This window comes from Alligator mississippiensis, chromosome 4, assembly GCF_030867095.1.
Source record: "Alligator mississippiensis isolate rAllMis1 chromosome 4, rAllMis1, whole genome shotgun sequence".
In the NCBI taxonomy this organism is placed as follows: Eukaryota; Metazoa; Chordata; order Crocodylia; family Alligatoridae; genus Alligator; species Alligator mississippiensis.
This window is the reverse complement of record NC_081827.1, coordinates 144339852-144355211: the sequence shown is the minus strand read 5'-3', so window position 1 is coordinate 144355211 and position 15360 is coordinate 144339852. Positions and strand designations below refer to the sequence as shown.

Here is a 15360-nt window from a genome sequence, read left to right as displayed (position 1 = left end):
TAAGTGCCATGCTGTCACTAGGCATCCATGTGGCATAACCCCAGCCATACAATTTACAATGCTCCATCTTACAACAAATTGATTTGTTTGCTTCACAGAGACACACACAATTAAAAAAGAACATTTACAAGGAAATATGTGGATAAGCCCAGAGAAACACACCTACATAGGCGCAGACTTGTGCCTAAATGGAGATGTGCTTTTACTCTCACTGACGTACGGGAAGACAAATTCATAAGAGTACCTTAGACACAAAGTCCAAATCCTATTATACCTTTACGCTCCTAAGTGGCCCTTATGTAGCCAGGTACGTGCAATATTTGACATTTACACTAAAATTAAATTCTTTTTTCACCTCTGTAGCTATACTTGCCCCATGTTTCCCTTCTGAATATGCTCACTAGACTCCATTATGGCTGCGTAGGCTTCAGGATGGAATAGAATCGCTCAAGGACAAATGTAATTCCATGCAAGTACCTGAGATTTTAATTAGAAAAAACACAACTAGCAACTGTTCAATACTGGACGAAGAGGAGGAGTAGGAAGGCAGGGAGGACAGAGAGCTCTTCCCTCTTTTAGTTCAATAGCTTCCCCTTTCTCCATTTTATTTCAGGCAAGAACACATACCTGGGTGATCCTTTTATACCACAGTTCAAAAAAGGATCTAAAATCTGCATGAGTGCCAAAAATACCATTTAAGTGGCTACCTAGGTACTACTTAGTAATGGAAAGGTTAATTCAGATGAGTCCATTTAAATTTTACAAAATCATCCCTCCTGCAAAATCAGACCATGCTGGGGAAGCAATCCAGGACATTACTTCAGTTTAAAAAAAATGGGATAATCTTCTGAAATGCCTCTCTGTATTATTTTCTGTGTCAAGACCACATTGATTCTAATAGTTGGCATTTCACGTGGGCCACTTGTCTGACCTTGGCAGTATTGCAGTTCCTATCTTCCTATGTTCCTATACATCATCCCCATTTTACAGCCAGAAGGATCAAAAGAGGTTGTATGGAATTTAGCAGTTCCCAATTCCCAGTTGCCTGTTTAATATATTGACTTGCTAATTGTATAACCAGAGTGAAAGTGACTTCAGAAGTGGGAACTGCTCAATCTCCAGGGTATTTAGGAAGAGTTAATAAATGAGTCCTCAGGGGACTGGCTGATTTATAGGATACAAGCACTTTCACTTTTATGTAGCCTGTGTAAATGTAGTTCTGCATTTACTGAAAGTTATTATCTAGTTAGTCATCAGCTACTTTCCTTGCTTATTTGCCTAGGCTGTTAGCAGGAATCAGTCCAATTCCTAACAAGTTAAGTGTTCACCTGACAAACAAAAGTTTGCAATTTCCATTAAGCATCTTCTTACTGACACAGTGGTCAAATATGGAATAGGTTTTTAATGGTGCTTTAGTGCTGGTCCCTTCAAGGTCAGGGTAAGGCACATCAGCAGAGGCAGAATGAAAAATCTTGCATTTCCCCTCCAATGCTGTATCAGATCTGAGAGTAAACACAGCACTTCTGTCTCCTGGGCTGTTAGGTTAGTACCCACACAATGTTCTCTTAAATAATTCAAAATAAAATCAAGTTAGATAACTTCTCTCTAACAGAAATGTAGGAGTATTTCATTAACTGTTACTGTCATCCCAGATAATGTGTATATACATAGTAATAATATGTGTAAATGTGAATTTATGGAGGAGTTGACAAATGGGTAATGAACACTGATGGTCGGTTTTTTAAAGCAATTTAGGTACCTAGCTCCCATTATGTCAATTGAAATTATGCACCTATCTCCCTCTAAAAATCTGGCCCTGATTCTAGAGTAGTCACTTATAAAAACTCTTCTAATTCCCCAGAAACTCACAGACTTTCTGAGGTCATGCACTTTCCTCCAAAACAGAAACCAAAATGAATTCTTATCTCTTGTCCTTGGTTCAGTAAGACTGGCTGAGCTTCTGAAAAGCAGCCGTGAGACCACTGAGGTGGCTTCAGTAAACAGAGTACTTGAAACAGCACCAGAAAACAAGGCCAACAACTGACAAGTATATGTTTTACTATAAGCAAACTAGCATTCAAGATCAAACCCAGGTAATATATGTATACAATCAAAGATAGCATTCTAAAGGTTCATGATACATCTCTTTAGGGTTCCAGCTTCCCCTCTGTTCAGTGAAGGGTACAAGTCCTAGTGCATAAATGTGAAGAAGATGGAGAGCAAGGGCCAAGCCAGTTGTTAATCTTGCTCTAATTTAGTGCAGCCTTAGGGAAAAGATTCAACTGCAGGTAAGCGGCTGACTTAGCTATTGTGTCATCTTTCCTGTGATCAGTCGAACTGTCTACCCTCCATTCTCATTTCACCTTCCTTCCAGAAACAATCTTGCTTCAATTCTTTGAACTCCTGTTTGGGCCTGTCAATTCTTTCAAGGCTGGCTTTGATTTTGTTCTGAGTCCCACCTTGTGGTTCTGTGCATATCAAAAAATAGGTTTTCCCTGATTTTTCTGGGTTTCTTATTCCACTACAGTGAATCCCATCATAGGCAAGTAGGGCTGGAAGAGACCTCATGGGGTCATCTAGTCTAGCCTGCCTTCACACCTGTTCTGGGGCATCCAGAGCTGCAGTAGGGAACACAATAAAAATAAGGAGTGATAAAATAAATTAGATATAATAGCTTTCCTTATATAATTAGATAAATAGATATAATGAGACATTCCCTGACATTCAAGCAAAGAGACATTCTATCTCAACATCCAATTCCAGAGCCTTCTGGCAAGGTATGTTGTCCATAAAATAACAGGAAGGACATAAAATTAATATTTGCTTCTCAAAATACAAGAGTGTATGGTCTAGATCAGGGGTTGGCAACAGTTTTGGGCAGTGACAAAAAATCCTCAACATCTACTTGTAAGATGCTGGCATGCCATGCAAATAAAACAAGGGGGTGAAGGGGTACTTGGTTGGACACATTGCATATTATTATGGTTAATAATCATAAATGTTGTTTGTTTGTTTTTTACAGTAAATGCCAAATTTTCTATAATACCAAAACTAACCACCTAGAGACAACAAATAAAGTTTCACATACTACAAACAGAAAGAGAAACACAGGTGGAATGTTTTTCCTTTGTTGTTCTGTTTTCTTTTTACATTGTTAAGCACATTGGGATGTCACTTTGATGCACAAGCAGCCAGGAGGGTACAAGCAGCTGTACTGGGGTTCACAGAACCTCAGCCTGGCTCATGTACCCCCTCACAGTTCCCCTACCATCTTCCATGAAGCATACATACAGCTGCTGCCAGCAATGAGCCAGGCTGGGGCTCCACAGACACCAGTGCAGTTGCTTGCAGCCTCATAGCTGCCTACCACAGCTGTCCTGGGCTCTGGACAAGCCCCTGACACCTAGCATGGAACAATCTTTCTGAAAAGGGCTGGTGTGCCAAGCAAAATGTTTTTGCATGTCATGATCTGGCGCACATGCCAAGGGTTGCTGACCCCAGGTCTAGATTATTGTACAACTAGGAGTATATAGGCTGATAGAAAAGAAAAAGGGGTTGTGGGAGGTTGTGTGTGTGTGCGGTGTGATGGGGGGCTGAAGACTCAAAAACCCAGAGAAGCAGTGGTGACCATAAACGTGAGAGGGAACAGAGAGACTGCTCTGTGAGCAAGGGACACTTTGAAAGGCAGGCACTGATACTGTGAGGAGCCAGTATGTCTGTTTCTATTGTATTCAAGAAAAATGGATTTGGTAACAGTTTTATCAGACCTGTACCAAAGAACATAGCTGTTGCATTATCAACCATTTCTTTTACTAAATAAAACAAACCTGCAAGGTCCCTAAACCTGGCTACAAAGACTAAAGAAGCAACACACTGTAACTAAGGACTGACTAAGATTAACTGGTATCTTCACTAAACTATTTAAAATGTACTTGGGGATGACAGCAAGTGTGGCAGGCACTGCAACTATTTGCTGTGTAATTCATCAAAATATGGCTAGACCTGTTTTTTTTCTACGTTAAACAGAAAGACAGAAAGTGATATGATAGCAGGGAGCAAAACAGTAGCTTGCTAATTATTCACTTCAGTCTGCCCTATGGGCTGACAGATACAAATGTAACCTAAGTACTTTGGACATAGTGTCTCATATATAATTTTTTTCAATGAAATAATTGTGTTCTTAAAAGTATTCCAGTGGTCATTTCTGTGTAACTTTTCATGTTTGTCTATTCCTCTGACATTTTGAACTTGGCTTCCTGATACAACTCAGACAGTCACAGTGCATAGTAAGCAGAGCATGAATGTCCATACAGATTAGAAGTAACTAAAGAGTATGCTGAACTGGAAGGAAAAAGAAATCACTTTGGGTGGAATGGGGAGGATTTCAATAGCTGCTGCATGTGTCGCTTATGTGCAGGGATTGAGGAAGAGGTGAGTAGGAACTGTGGAGCTGGGCAAAAAGTACACATTTTCTCCCTCGTGTCAGACAACATCTGTCCTTTATTAAAAGCAACATGTATAAATGACCCAAAATACTCTTCCTCAGCTCACAAACCTTCCAGTTTGATCTCCATCAGAACACGCGTAAACAAAAAATCTAGCATACAGGGCCTCTTATCTACCAGTTCCTCCCTTTCCTTCACAAAAGGTGAGGGGGCATTCCCATTGCCCTGCCTGGGTCCTAGGATATCCCAAAGAGATCCCAAAATCCTGGCAATGTCCATGCAAACCATGGAGTAAGTGTTTTTTCAGCCCTCATCTCTCATTATGAGATGTCCCAAGTGCTACCAAGGAACACCTCCAGCTGCATGGAACAGTGAATTCAAGGCCTAGGGAGAGAAGTTACACATAAACCTGTTTAAGTGATCAGAAACTGGTTTAAACCTGTAACAGAATAGAAGCCCAGCGTACATAAACTGGTTTCAAAATGGCTGAAACTGGTTTAAGATAACCCTGGTTGAATGTAGTATCAGACTTAACTGATTTAGGTCAAACTGGTTTACGGAACTTCTGTCCCAGACCCCTTCCTGGTTTAAGTTAAATCAGAGTCCCCCAGCATCCCAGAATGCTTTCCAGCCTTGGGCAGGGCTGTGCTGCCTGCTCCAGAGACCCCTCTGCTTCCTAGCTGGAGCAGTGAGGGCTGGCTCTTTGGCTGGCTTAGTGCCTCCCACTTTAAGGGCTGGAGCAGGCAGTTGACAGATGCCTGATTAAGGCGGCCATTTCCAAACAGAGGTCAGACAGTCTGAGCCAGCAGCTAGCTGCTTACAGCTGAGGGAGCAGCAGCATCCAGCTCCCTCGTGATGTGGAACATTTTGGAGGCAAGGGCAGGAGCTATGGGGTTGGTTTGGAGGCTCCTGGTCCTGGCCATGACCTAAAACTGCACCTTGCTGGGTAAGGAAGGCCTGTTGGGACTGTCAGTGGTGCAGCATCCCCACTCAGATACCAAGACCACTCACCTCCCTGATGAAAGGCAGGTCAGGGTGCCTTAATAACCCCAGCTCCCACAACACTATGGGGAAGGGAACCAGGCCTGGCTATGGCCACCTGAGCCCCAAGGGGTATAAGTCCCTAGGAAAGGAGTGGGGCCAGGCACGGCTGTGACCACCTAAGCCCACAGGGGTGAAAGACCTTGGAGGCCCCAGGGAGGGGGCAGTTGTGCGGCCCCAGAGAGGGAGCAGTTGAGAAGACCCTGAGAGAGCAGGGGTATAGGTGGGCCTGCCCAGAGTAGGGTGTGTCCTTACGACCTGAATGACTGGGCATAATTAGGGGTTGAGTAGGGCTGAAGGGATGGTCTGAAGAGCAGCCCCAGGGGGTGTACTAAGTAGGGCTGAAGGACAGCCAGAAGGGCAGCACATGGGCCAAACCCCAACAAGAGGGGGTACAGTATTGTGCAGCAAGCAAGAGACCCTGTGAGAGAGGGGGGAGTGCAAGAGGCCCCAGTGAGAGGGAGGTGGTATGAGTGTGTGTGTGCATGTGGCCTGACAGAGGACTAGGTTTGGTCCGGCTTGTGGCTGGGAGCATAATATCTTGGATGCCATCTGCAAGGCATGGGACATGGCGTCGGGGAGATACGGAGCCATGGATAGCACCCCCTGGCATCAGAGCATATAATGGGCAGTCTCCTGTATTTACCACCAATGTATTGTAACAGCAAAGCCGTGGCAAACAGGACTGGGTGGACTGCCCATATAGACAGTTGGGCAAGCCGGCTTGAGACCTGGCCCCAAGCTTGTCCCTATCACACTGCCCCACCAGACAAACCCCAGCTGGGGTCTGGGGCCAGGGAGTGGGGGTTAAAATTCCCTTCCCCCGAGTACAGAGCTGCCCTGCCCTGCCCTGCCCTGCTTACTTAGTGCTGGCAGGAATGGGGGTTAAACATGCTTTATCCCACTCAAACTTATTTCTGCCTGCAACTGTGGACTACAAATCCCAGAGGCACCTGGAAGCAGGATGAGAATGTGATGAGCAACTGTGCAGAGTCCTACTACTAGGAGTCTGGACTGCAAATCCCAGAGACCTTGGAGAAGCAGTGAACACACAGCCCATGCTGGCTAAGTGCCAGACAGCCAGGCTCTAGCACCCCCTGGCTTCTGGCCCGAGCCATTGCAGGCATGTGGCTGCATTTCCTGAATAAAAAGTGAATGTCTGTTCATGTGTTTATTGGTTCAATCTTTGCAGTTCAGACTAACCTGCAAATACTGAATCAATTAAGCCTCAGGCTTTTTGGCTGTCTGCACTTAACCTAAGCGTTCATTCCCATTCATCATATAAAACAGACATTTTCTACCTTAAATGAGTCTTACTATTAATGTCCTGAAATTTGCTGTACTGGTTCTTAAGTCCCTCAATGTTTTCTTAGCATTGTTTGCTGCTCTAAGTGATGCTCATCTCAGCTACGAGCCCATACATCTTATCCTAAATCGAACTATTCCAAAAGACAAAATTCAGCTGGCCTTGAATTTTCTTTTAGCCCCCAGCAGTCCACCAGAACCTACTCATATACCTTAGGCCATCCAGGACCGTGTTTATAGGAAGGCCTCTTTTGAGACATGCCAAGGGCTGAAGCAAAATATTAGTCACCGCAGATGGAGCTGATCACTGGGGGAAAAAAACAGCATGAAGTTCAGCTCCATACTGTTCCTTCTAAAATATTTGACCTTAGGTCAGAAAGTAGATGAAATAGGCTGCCTAAAGTACTGGGATGCTAAGAAATATTCATAGAAAGACTGAGCAACTGGAGCTATTTTGCTAGTGATGATTGCTGTCCAAACTGGCATCACACCAAAAGGTGGGTAACTCAGCAAACTCCACCTAGTATAAAAAAGCACCATACATGTAGTTTCTAAAATACTAACTTAGCCGGCTCCCTGCATGCCTACAGGAGCCCTCTGATGTGCTGGAAATCCAGCCCATTGGAGCAGACTCAATTAAGTGACAGTCTGCTCGAGCGCGGTGTGTGGGCCGGGAGCGATCCGGGCCCTTTTTCGCGCCGCGTGGGCTGTGGCCAGCAGCCAGGGCATGCTGGGTCATCACGCAGTTGACGTTGTTATAGGCTGAACTGCTGCTGCGGGAGTTACCGCTGCTGTTACTGCTTCAGGCAGGAGGGCCGGATGCACTCCTCCGCTCGATTCTCCCTTTCATCAGCAGAAAGGCGTGGTCGGCAGAGGCGTCACCGCGTCGCTAGGCGGGTTTGCCGGAGACGACGCTGCGTCGATGGGCGGAGTCGCTGACCGAACTCTCGCGGGTTCCTCCGAAGCTCCACCCTTCTCTTCCGGTCCTTCCATGCGGTCTCCCTTTTGCTCGGCGCCATCTTGGGCTGGCATTTCAGGATCCCTTTTCTCAGCCGTTTCTTTGACCTCCTGAACAGCCATACGCAGCTGGGCCTTTAAACTTAAATTCTTGTTCATTAAATCAGCAATTGTACGGAATGTTGCACTTAATTCTCCCCCCTGGTCATACCGCGGGGCCACCCTCTCATCTGCGGCGCGTTCCTCCGGCTCCAGATCTTTGCGGAGCTTGGATGGAAGCTCGCGACCCCTTAATCTAGACGCCATGAGGGGAGGGAACCGGTCGATTGGCACCGGCTCTTCACTTTCCCAAGCATATCGTAGGCATCGGGCACACTCCCGGGTGAGGGTTGGGTTCACTGCGCCCGCCGGGTTGACTCTGGCGAGGGACACAGTATCGAGGGGCCTGAACAAGACCCGCTCGTCACTCATTATACACCCAAACGCCGCAGGGAGCAAATACACTTCTCTCTCTCTCTCTCGGGGCTCCGTCTTCGGAGGCTCCCTCTTCTCCCTTCAGCGAAAGGCATCCGCTGATAAATCTCTCACCCGTTCCGCCCACCTGATGGTAAGCGATATGCACCTCCAGCTCCTCAAAACTTTTCACTTGGCGTTTGTTATCGCGCCAAGGGCAGTTCTTAACTAATTCCAGCACTAGCGTGTTTTCTCCTGATTCCATCCTCGTCGCCATGTGCGGGCCGGGAGCGATCCGGGCCCTTTTTCGTGCCGCGTGGGCTGTGGCCAGCAGCCCGGGCACGCTGGGACGGAGAAAACAGGTGGCACGCTAGAATTAGGCATGGACGCGTAATGGTTGATTCAAGATTGTTTACTTACACCGAAGATGGTCGCGGTGTAGGCTGGACAGTTTCCCAGGCACAGCTCTGCTTAAATGCTCGTTTGAGGACTCAAACAATATTCGGATCACTCCCACGGAGTTGTCGAGGCTCCGTGGATCCTTTTGCGCGCAGGGAGAGGGATACGTCAAGGATTGCGAACAGTGATGGGGAGAGGCTAGAGGCTGATCAGAACTCTGTTGCCTGCTTGAAATGCACTGGGTCCAATAGGCTCCGCAGCGCTTAGAGATCTTCACACAGTGTGAAGTCTCCTCCTCCTGGTGTTCGTGGAGTCCTCCAACTGGGGCGGAAACCACTCAAGCTTTTTATACGGCTAGCAAGCCAATCACTAGCCGCCACGTGTGAATAATTTCACGCAAGCCAATAATGGGGCTCGAATTATAATACAAATGGCAGGAACTCTTTGCACCGTGCATCTCTGTGCTGCAAAGAAGAAATGCACACTGCAAAGAAAGCTACAAATTGGCAGGAAAATAATTCAGTGGTGCCAAAGCACACACAAAACAAAAATCACACCCTTGGGTTGTGACACACGGGAATTGACACACTTTGGCAGCCTTCCACATCACATGCATCAGTGTCCCTGCGCTGAAAAAATGGCAATGGGGCAGTTTGAAATAAAACATATTTATAACAGGGGGCTCTCTCAGGGCTGGTCTGTCATTGGCCCACCCACCTGTTTCTGGGCCAACCGCCTGCCTCCTCACCTGCCAGGACTTGATGATACATAATTATGATGTTAATTAGGTGGGAGGCTGCCCATTGTTGCCCTGATGCTAGGGGGCACTATCTGCACCTCCGTTCCTCCCCTACACCGCAGCCCAAACCTCGCAGATGGCATTCCAGGTTATTTCATAGATTTCATAGACATTTGGGCTGGAAGGGACCCTGGAGGATCAGAGTCCAGCCCCTTGCCTCAGGGGCAGGAAGTCAGCAAGGATCATAAGATCCCAGCAAGATAAGCATTCAAACGTGTCTTGAAGGCGTTCAAAGTGGGTGCTTGAACCGCCTCCAGTGGCAATCTATTCTAGACCTTGGGGGCTTGAACAGTAAAGAAGTTCTTCCTTATGTCCAGCCTGTATTGGTTGCAGCGGAGTTCATGACCGTTCAATCTTGCCATCCCTTGGGGCGCTCTGGTGAACAGACGTTCCCCCAGATCCTGATGAACACCCCTGATAAACTTATAGATGGCCACCAGATCACCCTTGAGCCTGCACTTTTCCAGGCTGAAGAGTCCCATGGCTCTCAGCCTCTCATCATAAGGTCTGTTTTCCTGACCTCTGATCATGCGCATGGCTCTTCTCTGCACTCTCTCAAGCTTCTCCACAGTCTTTTTGAATTGTGGAGCCCAAAACTGGATGCAGTACTCCAGCTGCAGCCTCACCAAGGCCGAGTACAATGGGAGAATGACATCCTGGGATTTGCTTGAGAAGCATCTATGGATGCAAGCCAGCATTTTGCTCGCTTTACTAGCCAGAGCATCACATTGCAGGCTCATGTTCATCTTGTGGTCAATCATGACCCCCAAGTCCCTTTCATATATAGTGCTAACCAGCATAGCACTGCCGAGCCTATAAGCATGCTGCAGGTTTTTCCTCCCAAGGTGGAGAACCTTGCATTTTTTGGTGTTGAACACCATCAGGTTCTCATCCGCACATTTCATGAGTCTGTCAAGATCTGCCTGGATCACCCTCCTGTCCTCAGGTGTGGATGCTTTACCCCAGAGTTTGCTGTCATCGGCAAACTTAGCCAGGTTGCTTCTGACAAAAATGTCCACATCATTGATGAAGATGTTAACCAATATAGGCCCCAAGACAGAGCCTTGAGGGACCCCACTGGTGACCACGCACCAAGACGATTAGCTTTCATCCACCACCATCCTCTGGGTCCTACCATGGAACCGATTCCCCAGCCAGCAGATTGTGGTAAGGTTGAGGTCATTGTTAGCCAGTTTTGCCAAGAGGTGATCATGGGATACCAGATTGAAGGCTTTTTTAAAGTCAAGATATACAACATCAATCTCTTCCCCCTTGTCCAGGTGATAGGTCACCTGGTCGTAAAAGGAAATGAGATTGGTCAAGCAAGACCTACCCACAACAAACCCATGCTGGGTATCCCTCAGGATATTGCCGTCAGCTAGTCTGTTAAGGATGGCCTCTTTGATAATCTTTTCTAAGACCTTACCGGAGCAAACTGAGTCCAAATTTGTGTTCCACACACACGCACATTCATACCACCTCCCCACTCACAGGAGGCCTCTTCCACTCCACCCCTCTGGCATACTGTCCATTACCGGGCCAGTATGCCAGTAAAAAAATGATAGAAGGGCAAATGCTTGTTTTCACCATCCTTCCTTCTGACAGTAGGCTAAATTATCTGCATTCACAATTGTTGTAGGATCATATAGACCTGGTCCACTCATCACATACCACCTCCCCTCTCACAGAAGGCCTCTTCCACTCCGCCCCTCTGGCATACTGCCCATTACTGAGCCACACTTTAATGCCCTGCTCCTCCTTGAGCGACCCCTCTGGGCTATCAAGCTTCACTACTCACATACTGACCTCGCCATGCAGCCCCTTCAGTTCCTGCAAGTTCCCCTACTCTGCGTGGTCCAGCCTTGTGCTGAATTCTGGGCTAATTCCAGCCCACACCCCTCACCGGGCAACTCTATACATTCACACATACACATATACTGGGCTCCCAGCCCTCTGATTTCCCCCTCACTGGGGCCACACCCCTCACTGAGGCTCCACACCCGCCCCCTCACTGGGGCTCTTCATCTCCACCCCCTCACTGGGGCCATGGGGCTTCCCTCCCAGGTGGGGGCTCAGGTGGCTGTAGCCGTGCCTGGTCCCATCTGAGTCTTACACCCTCCTTGGGCTCAAGTGGCCATAGCTGTGCCTGGCGCCCTTGTACCCACAGTATTGTTGGGACTAGGGGTTAAGGCACCCCAACCCACCTTCCACCGGGGTGGTAACTGGCCTGGTATTTCCTGGGGGATCCCACATGACTGGGAGCCCCACCAAGCCACCCACTCCTGGCAGGGTGCAGTTTTAGATCATGCCCAGGACCAGGAACCTCCAAACCATCCCCTTAAGCTCCTGCCCTTACCTCCAGGATGTTGCATACACCCTTGCAGCCAGGCAATGTTTCTGCCTGGCTGCCAGCAGTGAACTGCTCTATTTATATAGGTGGCCAGAGATCTAAAATGGCCACTGCAATCAAGCACCTGCTGGCTGCTTGTCTCAGCCCTTAAGGTGGCAGGCACCAACAGTGCCCTGCCACAACGTTCAATGAGCTTTACTTCAAAGAACCCTGCCGCCATTTTTCAGCATGGGGATGCTGATACACATGACGCATGGGTGCTTTTAATTAGCACAGCTTGCTAATTAAAGCACTCGGCGCTGTGTCCCAGAGCACTTGTAAAAATCCCCCTGGACCTTGATCATGCTCCCACTGACATTAGGACTTTGATTTTTTTTTTTTTTTTTTTTAAGTATGAGACTGTAAAATAAAAATACTGTGAAATGTGCAGACCTTTAGAGATGAAATAGCCTGCCATAATAAAAGTCCATGGGACAGATCATAGAAATCATAGCAAATAGGCTTGGAAGGAACCTTGAGAAGCCATCTAACATTCCCTTGCCCCAAGTCAGGTTCAGCTATTCCTGCAATGATGGATATTCCACAGACTCCCTAAGTAATCTATTCCAGTGCTAATCTATCCTTTCAGTTTAAAAGTTTTTTTCCCGTTTTAACCTAAATCTCCCTTGCTGCAATTTAAACTAATTATTTTTTGGTCTATCTCCAGGGAACAATAAGATAATTATTACCTTCCTTTTTGCAGTAACCGTTATATATTTGAAGACTGTTATTTCTCCCTTTAGTCTTTTCTCTACACTAAGAAATCCTTTCTATCTTTCCCCATAGTTCCTGTTTTTTAGACCTCTAATCATTTTAGTTACTTTCCCATGAATTCTCTCCAATTTCTTGAAGTGGGATGTCTAAAATTGGTTACAATTAAACCTTGAGGGATTAATAATACCTAGTAAAGGAGAAAGATTATTTTATCCATCTTACAAAATATATTCCTATTGATAAATTCTGGTATGATGCTTGCTTTCTTTTGCAACAGCATGACATAATTGACTCAAGTTTAATTTGTGATCCACAATGACCCACAGATCCTTTTTTTGCAGGCATTCCAATTAACAAGTCTTTCCTAAATGTTGTATTTATACAGCTAATTTTTCCTAGGAGTAGTACCTTGCATTTGTCCTTAATGAACTGCATTCTGCTTATTTCAAACCATTTTTTGTCAAATTACTTGGAATTCTAATTCTGCCCTCCAGGGTGTTCTCAACCCCATACATTCAGTATCAACAGCAAATTTAACAAGTGTGTTCTCCATTCCCTTGTCAAATGAAAATACTGACTAGTACTACGTCCAGAATAGACCCCAGAGGAGTCCCACTTACTACATCCTTCCACTCCAACAGTGCCTCAAATCTGATGAATACAGTTTTCCAACCAGTTGTACCCATGTCATAGTACCTACAGCATATTTCTGTAAATTGCTTACAGCAATGTCATTTTAGACATCAGGAGACTTTAAGAAATCCTGCTCTCTCATGCCTACTGTCTCTTCCCAGTTGACAATGCCTGAAATCTTGTCATAAGAAGAAATGAGGTTGATTTTACACTATTTGATCTCGACAGTTCCAAGTTGGCTGTTACTAATAACTCTGCTGTCTTCTAGAGCTAGGGACAGAAATTACAGATAAACTAGTATAAGTGATCAGAACCAGTTCAAAGCTGTAATGCAACAGAAGTTCAGTGTACATAATCTGCTTTCAAATGACTGAAACTGGTTTAAGATAAACCTGGATGGATGTAGTATCAGACTAAACTGATTTAGTGTGAATTGGTTTATTGAACTTCTGTCCCAGATCCCCTCCAGATTCAAGTTAACTCCCCCAGCATCCCAGGATGTTTTGCACCACACTGCAAACCCCCTTCCCTTCACAGGGTGAGCATGCTAGCCTTGACCCAAGCTGTCTGCTCTAGATAAACAGGGAGGTGTGCTCTACTGCCCCTCAGCTTTTGGCCTTGGCCACTGCAGTCATGTGGCTGCATTTCCGGAATCAAAAGTGAATGCCTGTTCACTTGCTTATTAGTTCAATCTACACAGTTTAGATGAACTTGTGAAGATTGAATCAATTCAGCCTTTTTGACTGTCTGTAGGTATTTACAAATAGATTTTCTGATTATTTGTTCCAGTATCTTTCTGGAAGTTAAGTTAGGGTGACTGTTCTATAATTCCCCCGGTCCTCTTTTTTCCCCCTATTTAAACACGAACTTTATGTCTTCCATTTTCAAGCCTTCTGGAGCACCCCTGCCCCACTCCTTCCCCATTCCCACAAGTTTTCAAAGATGATTGCTAATGGCTCTGAGATTATTTCAACCAGTTCTTGGAGTACTCTATGGTGTAATTCATCAGGCCCAGCCAGTTTGCATTTATCCATATTAGTTAACCTTGCTAGTGTTTTCTTATGAAGCCCCAAGTCATTAAAGACTTCATGATTCAGCCAAGCAAGTCTCTTACTACACTCCCTCTGTTATGTTCTTATCAGAACAGTTTGTATTTATGCGCTTAATATTGCTTCTTTAAGAAACTGCCAGCTCTCATGAATTCTCTCCCCCTTAGACTTGTTTCCTGCAGTATCATACCTACTAATTCTGACTTCATTGAAGCCCATTTTTTAAAAGTCCATTGTCTTTGTTCTGTTGTTCTTCCAACTAGTTCCTCCCTATTGCTCACGTCCCTAGAAAAGCATTCCACCTTCTTGCTCTCTCTATTTTATACATATATAAATGTTCCCAATTCCAAGAACCTGATGGACAATCTGTGTCCCCCATTACCACCAAGTCCTGTGCTTTGGTAATTCTGTTCTTGTGACATACTAAACTATGACACCACAGTTATTCTTCTTGCCATTATCTTTCCAGAGACTTTCAACAGGTTTCTCCTCCACTACAGTCAAGACCTCAGAAAGCAAATGTCCTTTTTCCCTATGTGTCCTTCTTGAACAGGTCATAACATTTTATATTACTCTTCCAGTCATATTCCAGTCGATATCACTATTTCAGCCCAAGTCTGTTACTCCTATTAAGTCATAATTTTGATTTATGTATAAAGACCTCTAGTTGACCCTGCTTATTCCCCACACTTTTTTGCACTAGATTTTGCATTACTTCCTAATAGGAATAATCTTACTTATTATTTTTATTTACGTGGTCCAAAACCAAAAGCACTTGCAGCCATGGGTGACCTTTGAAAATGTGGGCCATAGGTTCTATGCCCATGGAATCTAAGCAATAACTTCAACAGTTCAACTTCCTGCAGCTTCTGCTGCAGGAAATCAGCATTTGTGAATACCCGGCCCAAGGAAAATATCCCAGAGCATTTTGATAATGAAATTAGTGTAGCCATTCAACAGGGATGAAAACTACATTATAAAATAATACATCCATGTATCCAATGTTGTAAAAAATATATTATATGAAAGGATGTGAAAAATTATATGAGCAAGTAAGTAAAGACATTATACATGCATAAGAACAAGAAAGCAGAGTTTAAGTTATGCATACAGCTTTAGGTTTAGCTTTTCCTGACATCCTGAGTGCTTAATTATACAATGACATCCTTGTAATGT

General features: G+C 45.4%; 1 protein-coding gene across 4 annotated transcripts in view; it reads right to left on the bottom strand.

The window, feature by feature from the left end:
- Window positions 1-15360, bottom strand: part of STYK1 (serine/threonine/tyrosine kinase 1) — a 40314-nt gene that overhangs the window by 24155 nt on the left and 799 nt on the right. Inside the window, exon 1 of one of the 4 annotated variants that reach the window (XM_059726735.1) lies at window positions 11756-11789. The exons of the other annotated variants lie outside the window; for them this stretch is intronic. The gene's annotated coding sequence lies outside the window, so the exon portion shown is untranslated. Of the gene's footprint in view, window positions 1-11755; window positions 11790-15360 lie in introns of those variants that run through there. 4 annotated transcript variants of the gene reach the window in all.